Source organism: Triticum aestivum, chromosome 1D, assembly GCF_018294505.1.
Source record: "Triticum aestivum cultivar Chinese Spring chromosome 1D, IWGSC CS RefSeq v2.1, whole genome shotgun sequence".
Classification (NCBI taxonomy): Eukaryota; Viridiplantae; Streptophyta; class Magnoliopsida; order Poales; family Poaceae; genus Triticum; species Triticum aestivum.
This window is the reverse complement of record NC_057796.1, coordinates 297,083,360-297,090,034: the sequence shown is the minus strand read 5'-3', so window position 1 is coordinate 297,090,034 and position 6,675 is coordinate 297,083,360. Positions and strand designations below refer to the sequence as shown.

General features: G+C 40.0%; 1 pseudogene; it reads left to right on the top strand.

The window, feature by feature from the left end:
• Positions 1–437: 437 nt before the first annotated feature.
• Positions 438–6,366, top strand: LOC123168676 (T-complex protein 1 subunit alpha-like; annotated as a pseudogene).
• Positions 6,367–6,675: the final 309 nt, after the last annotated feature.

The window sequence follows — 6,675 nt, the reverse complement described above, 5'->3', positions numbered from 1 at the left end:
ATTGTAATGTCCCGTGGTATGGGAATCAGGAGAGGGAGTAGGTGAGAGGAGAAAGGGGATCAATTGAGAAGAGAGAACGAGAGGGTGTGGATTTTTATTTATTTATTTTTGAGCAAAAGATAGTGAGGATATTTATTTATTTTTTTGAGCAAAAGAGGGTGAGGATTTGCTTCTCAATTCTAAATTTTTTAGAAGAGCTTCTCAATTCTGATCAACGGTAAATCCTTTTTTTAGGCGTTTAACGATAAATCCTAACAGTGGCTTAGAGCCTTAGACACGCTTAAGTTTTTTTTTTTTGAGAAGTACACACGCTTAAGTAGTACGGGCCCTCGCAGGAAGACGCGGCCCAAGGCCCAACTGCGCTGCTGGACTCTAGTTCATCTTCAGTTCGCTGCATGTTCAGGTTCAGATAGTACCTGAACTGCAGGCGTGACAACTATGCAGTCAAGGAGATTGCCCAGCCAAGAGAGAGTTGAACCCTAACCCCATTGCTCCCACGCAAATCGCAGCAGCAAAAACCCATTCTCCATCGCCGAGCTCCGCCTCGAACCCTCCAGTGCTGCCGCCTCAGTCCTCAGTCCTCACTCTCCGCTGCCGCCGCCATGGCGATCACGGCACAGACCCTCGACATCCTGGGCGAGTGCCAGTCCGGTCAGGACGTCCGCACGCAGAACGGTAATACTCCTCTTCTCCTGCTCGTCCGACTCATCAGCGCCAGATCCCGCGGAGTAGCGCGGGGTCCGTAAGATCTAGTGGCATGGGTAGCCGTCCGAGCGCGCACGTGTGTTTAATTGTGCTTCTGCGATTACAGTGATGGGGTGCCAGGTACTTGGTTGCGCATTGCTTGCTGCTTTATGAGTAGGATCCGAAGTTATGATCTGCGTGTCAGATACTTGGAATGTGGGTGCAAGAGTTGCTTGTTTGGTGTGGATGTAGTTCACCCACAAACTTGGTTGCCAGTGATGATGAAGATGTAGATGTGCTTTCTGTAATCTAATAACGAACAGTGACGTTAGATGGTAGTGCATCCACAGTAATTTTGAAAATAAACATGGTTCGAAAAAAGTCATTGTTGGAATGAACTAATTTAGCGTATCCATAGATGCTGGTGGATGATATTGGTGATGTTGCAATCACAAATGATGGAGCAACCATTTTGAGGATGCTGGAAGTCGAGCACCCGGCTGCAAAGGTGATGCCTGTTAGCCAAAGCTTCCCATTTTTCTTTTGCTTCTGTTGCTACTTCGTGCTTATCCTTTCGGGGGTCCATTCGTTGCTAGGTTCTTGTTGAGTTGGCCGAGCTCCAAGATCGGGAGGTTGGTGATGGAACAACATCTATTGTCCTCATAGCTGCAGAGATGCTCAAGGTATGAAATGGAGCTTTAGCGGCAGGCTTTTCTTCTCTATGAATTTCCCAAGCGTTATGCATACAAATTTACAATGTACTATTTTCTTTACCAGGGAGCCAATGAACTTATGAGGAATAAAATCCATCCGACCTCAATTATTAGTGGCTACAGGGTGAGCTTTGTAATCTTTATTTTAGCAGCATTAGCATTTTAATTTTGATTGACCATTCTGAAGTCACATCATCTCTTACATTTTTTCACCTTCATATTCTATCAGCTTGCTATGCGTGAGGCTTGCAAGTATGTCGAAGAAAAGCTCTCTGTCAAGGTAAAACCATGTTGCCTGCTGAACAAATGACCTCATCTTGCTGCTCGATTCAAGGCCTATTGTCTTGCTGACATATACTTTCAGGTTGATAAACTTGGAAAAGATTCCCTTGTTAACTGTGCAAAAACTAGCATGTCTTCAAAATTGATTCACAGCGACAGTGATTTCTTCGCAAATCTGGTAAGTTCATATGGTCATGTGTACTTCAGGTTTCTTAATCATGCCTCCTTTTTACTTGTCTTTCTACTGTAAAACTTTGGAATTTGATTGTATGGTTGTTATGTTTGATTATGCTTGTTGTATATTTGATCAGTGGTGTTTGTTAACTCTAGAATAAGTATTTTTAGACGAGAAAGTAAGTTCTTAGTTTATGCATGTATTTTGAGGTGTTCTGTCCAGTGCTATGGTTTGCTGTCGTCTGATATTTTTATCTAACTAGTCATCCCTGGAGCCAAATGTTACGGTCCAGCTGTCTTTACGTTAACATTGCCCCAAACTACATGCTATTTAAATGAACTGCTATGGTTTTATAGGTTGTCGAGGCAGTTCAAGCTGTGAAGACTACAAATGCTAAGGGAGAAGTGAAGTATCCAATCAAGCCAAGTAAAGTGCATTAGGTTACAAACTTACTGTATTACTTCATCGAAAGAAAATTCGTGAAAACTGTCTTTAACTCGGTTGCTTCGTTCTGAATACAGGCTTAGATGTTATCTCCTATATTAATGTTGGGCACTGTAGGCACTGTAGGCACATCTATTATACCAATTTGTCACGTTATGTATTAGCTATGCCTTAGCATCGTGCTGTCTATGTTTTTGAGATTCATCTAAATGATTCTATTTGGACATGGTTTTCGAGTCCTCTTTAAAGTACATTCTGATATATTTCTTAAAAGTTTACTTATAATTATAGTTTCTTTCTTCTGCAGAGCATTAATATTTTGAAAGCTCATGGTAAAAGCGCTAAAGAAAGTTACCTGCTCAATGGTTATGCGCTGAACACAGGCCGCGCAGCTCAAGGAATGCCTACAAAAGTAATGGCTGCTAAAATCGCTTGTCTTGATTTTAACCTCCAGAAGACAAAAATGCAAATGGGCGTTCAAGTTCTTGTATCTGATACAAGAGAACTTGAGAAGATCCGTCAGAGGTATGTGCATTTTCAGTTTTGCACTGCATTCTCACTGCTTGCTGTTATCTCCTGAATGAATCAGCAATTACTATACTCTACTTTGACCTTTTAGCATATTTTCCCCCATTTCTTATGCTGGATCCCCATGCCTTCTGTCATTGGATTTGAAAGCAATTTATTTTATATTTTACGATCTTCAAGAGGACCGAATACCTTACTTTTATTTTGGCAGAGAATCTGACATAACAAAGGAGCGAATTGAGAAAATTCTCAAGGCCGGTGCTAATGTTGTATTGACCATCAAGGGAATTGATGATATGTCATTGAAGGTATGCTTTTATTATTCAAGCATAATCTATTTATTTACCTATTTTTAATATGATTTTGGGTATATATAGTGCCCAGCACCGTAGCAGAAACTATTTACGTAATTTCTTTGCTTTCAGTGGTCAGTTTTTGCTGATATTCTACCTAGTTACTGTTAGTTTTGTTTAAGGTCGGGCATCAAGAAATTTCTGGACTACGCATTAGATAGTATCTCGATCAATTCCTGAGTGCTAGATCTGACTTCTACCTCCTTAAAAAATACATTTCATGGTTAAACTGAATTGATGATTTCAAAAAGAGCGAATCGAACTGATGATTTCAAAAGGAGCTAATGTATTATTGGGGTATATGTAGATGTCTCTTCCTGTTACTATCTAAATCTGTTGTGTGTGTGATAATACATCATTTCAGTACTTTGTTGAGGCTGGAGCAATTGCGGTGAGGCGTGTGCGTAAGGAGGATTTGCGTCATGTTGCCAAGGCAACTGGTGCAACAATGGTAAGGACCTTTTCATAGCTATGATGAAGCAGTACTAAGTATTTCAATATTGTAATTCTTTTTAATTTCATTCATGACTTGTTGACTTCGATCTCATGAACTTACTTGTGATTGCAATTGTAGTAAAGTTGAGCGATCTGTGCTTAAGAGATTAAGGCAATGTTGCAACATATCATCTGAACCAAATGCCTTCACAACATTGCTTTACGTTTATATGGTTTTCATCAGTTTCTGAGTATGCTTTGCTAATCTAGCATAAGAACTTTGAGGTGCTAAATTGTATATCATCTGGGGTGGAGTTGATGCAAATAACAGAAAATTATTGACTCCAGCATATTTTATCCGTGTTTTTCTGAGAAATAAGTATAAGATTAGCCTTTTCATCCTAAGTGAACTTCAACATCCTAATGAAGTGCGAAAGTGCAGCTGAGTACTTTTGCTGACATGGAAGGTGAAGAAACATTTGATCCATCATTCCTTGGACATGCTGATGAAGTTGTGGAAGAAAGAATTGCCGACGATGATGTAATTCTGGTGAAAGGCACAAAGAACACTAGTGCGGTTAGTATTTTCTGTTGCCAATGTTGACCTAGTCATGATATGAGTGGGAACTATAATTTGCATCACACTTGCATTTGTTTTGTGCAGGTCTCAATTATACTTAGAGGAGCGAATGACTACTGCTAGATGAGATTGAGCGGTCTTTGCACGATGCACTCTGCATTGTGAAGAGAACACTGGAATCCAATATGGTACAACTTATTGCCACTGTTCCTTGTTGGCTCCCTCTGGATGAATACATGAACATAATGATGTTGTCATAACTAGAAATTATGGGACGTGATAGCGTTAACTAGACCTGTGTATTATTCTTCTTGTTTCTTTGCGTGGCTTGCGGTTAAACTGCTAGCTGGTGCTGCCTGATTCTAATATTTAATACTTCCCCTGTTTCACTATATAAGACGTTTTGGCAAGCAATTTTAGCTTGCCGAAACGTTTTATATTAAGAAACGGAGGGAGTATTTATCTTTTATTGAGGCCATGTTTCCTGTAGCAGCAGTCCCTAATTCTAGAATAATGTTTCCATGCTTGAAGGAGAACAGGAACATTGAAAATTTACCTTGTAATATTCCTAAAAAGAATCGTCATTTAAATGAGCAACTAATGCTGTAGTCACGATGTCTGTTTAAAGCATTCCTTAAAAAGTTGATATCATTAAACTTCTTGGTAGACAGTCAATTAAGTGCTTCAAAGCATCATTTTCTTCTGACATGTAAAACAAGCATTGTATTTTTGTTTTGAGCGCAGAAGTTTATCATCGTCTGCATTGTGTAACATGCCTCGGTCTTTCAGGTAGTTGCTGGTGGTGGTGCAGTAGAAGCTGCATTGTCTGTGTACTTGGAGAATCTCGCTACTACTCTTGGCTCTAGGGAACAACTTGCGATTGCTGAATTTGCAGAATCATTGTTAATTATCCCAAAGGTTTTATCAATTATATTTGATTTATTACTTGCAGAATTAGCCGCAGATCATATTAGTTAGAATCGTCATCTTTTCATGGCAGGTTCTTTCTGTTAATGCTGCAAAGGATGCAACTGAGCTTGTCGCAAAGCTTAGGGCATATCATCATACCGCTCAAACAAAGGCTGATAAGCAACACTATTCAAGGTAACTACAGAATTTATCATCTTCATTACTTATCAGACCTTTGAAGACCACGCTAGAAGAATATGTTGTTACTACATAAAGACGATAGTTCTAGAGCATTGTAAACTTCTGTGGGTGCGTTTTAGATTAACCAACCTCCATAAAAGAACAAAGTGATAATTTTTAGGATATGCGTAACTAAGATGCAAACAGTTACCCTTTTGGTTTCTCTTACTTCTTTGCATGTACCGTCTCAAGTTCCACTCCCAGCCTTGTTTCTGAGTTACTCCCTCCGTTTCATCAACTTATAAGATGTCAAACTTCTGTAAGTTTAACCCAATTTATATAAAAATGTGCCAACATTTACAACACCATTATATCCACCATAAAGTACAGTTTTATAATATACTTTTTTGATATTTTAGATATGGATATACATTGCTACAAATTTGATCAAATTTAAAGAAGTTTGACTTAATGCAAAGCTAGACAACTTATAATTTCAGATAGAGGAAGTAATAGTTACCATCTAGAATCCATTTGTAACTTGGAACATTTCATTATATTTGCCATTTGCTGTTCTTTTATGGCTGTTGCACATCTTCTGTTCGTAAATGTGATTTGACTTTCTGCAGCATGGGTCTTGACCTTGTGAAAGGAATCGTCCGCAACAACCTTGAATATGGCGTAATTGAGCCAGCAATGAGCAAAGTAAAGATTATTCAGGTTGGTACACTTGCCTTTATGTTCATGGGATGGGATTGTGATTTTTGAGTTTATTTCACCAATTTTCATTTCTATTGCAGTTCACCACTGAAGCGGCCATTACTACTGTAAGGATTGATGACATGATCAAGCTTACAAAGGAAGAGTCTGGGAACGAAGAGTAACATCTTAGGCACTCCCATTTTTTTAGGGCATCTAGCCGACTGATGATGTGATGGCTGGCTGTTAGACTTAGAATGCTCTTAATGTTTTTGTTGCTCTTGCAATTCATGGATATTCCCGTAGAATGTTGTACGAAAGTAAACCTTTCTTTTACATCTTGTACAAAAGTGGACCTTATTCTACAAACACCTCCGAAACTACCCAATCCCCCGAACCGACCAAAGGGCCCAACAGCCTGAGTGCACATATGCTAACCACTCTGAAACCCCTTACTCTTAAAAATAGAACTACAAAACCACTTCCCTCCACCCCTGTGAACCACCTTCCTTCCATTGCGAGCTCCTCCCAACCTCACCATGCCTCGGCCACCTTCTACCTACGTTGCGCTGCCCCGCCCTGGCCATGCCCCGCCCAACACTTTCTTCCCCACAAGAGCCTCCCCACCTTCTTTCCTACCCATGGCAAGTCGTCGCCCTACCCTTCCTATTGCGCGGCCACCTCCACCCCCTG